Source organism: Echinops telfairi, unplaced genomic scaffold (genome assembly GCF_000313985.2).
Source record: "Echinops telfairi isolate 266 unplaced genomic scaffold, ASM31398v2 ScPeMD7_20;HRSCAF=75, whole genome shotgun sequence".
Taxonomy (NCBI): Eukaryota; Metazoa; Chordata; class Mammalia; order Afrosoricida; family Tenrecidae; genus Echinops; species Echinops telfairi.
Genome location: NW_022103917.1, coordinates 11,948,625 through 11,949,646, shown reverse-complemented (window position 1 = coordinate 11,949,646; position 1,022 = coordinate 11,948,625). Strand labels below are relative to the sequence as shown.

The window sequence follows — 1,022 nt, the reverse complement described above, 5'->3', positions numbered from 1 at the left end:
TATGCTCGCAAATCCTCTTTAAAATCCGTAAAATCTTTAAAAGACTTGACTGAGGACAGAAGCACCAGATCTCGGCACTGCCCGCTGGCCCTCCCAGCGGTCCAGCCTGAAGCGTTCTGTTCAGGCGCCTGGGCTCTTTACTGTTGCGACAGGTTCCTTCAGGCCTGGGCGTAGTTTGCTGCCAGCACTCTGAGGCTTGAGAAAGAGGAGAAGCCTGTCCAGATGCCCTGAAGGAAAAAGAGGAGAATCTCAACATGGAAAAACTCGACAGTGACAATGCAGGGAAGCCTGCAAACCAAGCAAAGGCGGGAATGAAGAACAGCCACAGACCTGGAAGCAGCCAGAAACCACTGGCACTCCAAGAGACAAGAAAAAGTTAGGACATGAGGGAAAGAGAAAAAAAAAAAAGGGTAAAGGCAGGTGAGGAAATGCCAAAGGATAAGGGCAAGGCTGAGGGTGCGGGGAAGCCCAAAGAAGAGAAGCCCGCGAGTGAAACCAGGCTTGCAGCCAAGCTCCCAGCTCAGGAAGATGCACTCAGAAAAGCGAAAAAGACAGACCAGCAAGGCGCGGTTGAGCCCCGCAAGGAGCATGAGGCAACAACCATCCAGGAGGCCCATTTGAGCATTGAGGAGCTATTAAGAGGGTTTGCTGGGATGGTGAGGGTGGAGGACGAGGTGAAGACAATCCAAAGAGAAATTGGAGGACTCTATGTGAATGCAAAGAAGCTTTGCAGCATCCCTTCGACCCTAGGGGTCCAAGGGAACTTAGGGGTGGCTGTGGGGCCCAACAGAGAGCCTTTGAAGACATCCTTTATGTGTAGTGCCTTTGAGCTTCACTTAATGTTGTGACTGATGGTTCTCAACCTTCCTCAGGCCGCGACCCTTTCATACAGTTCCTCATGTTGTGGTGCCCCCCCAGCCATAGAATTATTTTCATTGCTACTTCATAGCGGTCATTTGGCTACTGTTATGAATCGGGCGACCCCTATGAAAGGGTCATTCAACCCGCAAAGGGGTCGCGAC

The 1,022-nt window shown here is 51.5% G+C and overlaps 1 pseudogene; it reads left to right on the top strand.

Moving 5' to 3' along the window:
* Window positions 1-254: 254 nt before the first annotated feature.
* Window positions 255-820, top strand: LOC123521484 (annotated as a pseudogene).
* The last annotated feature ends 202 nt before the right edge of the window (window positions 821-1,022 follow it).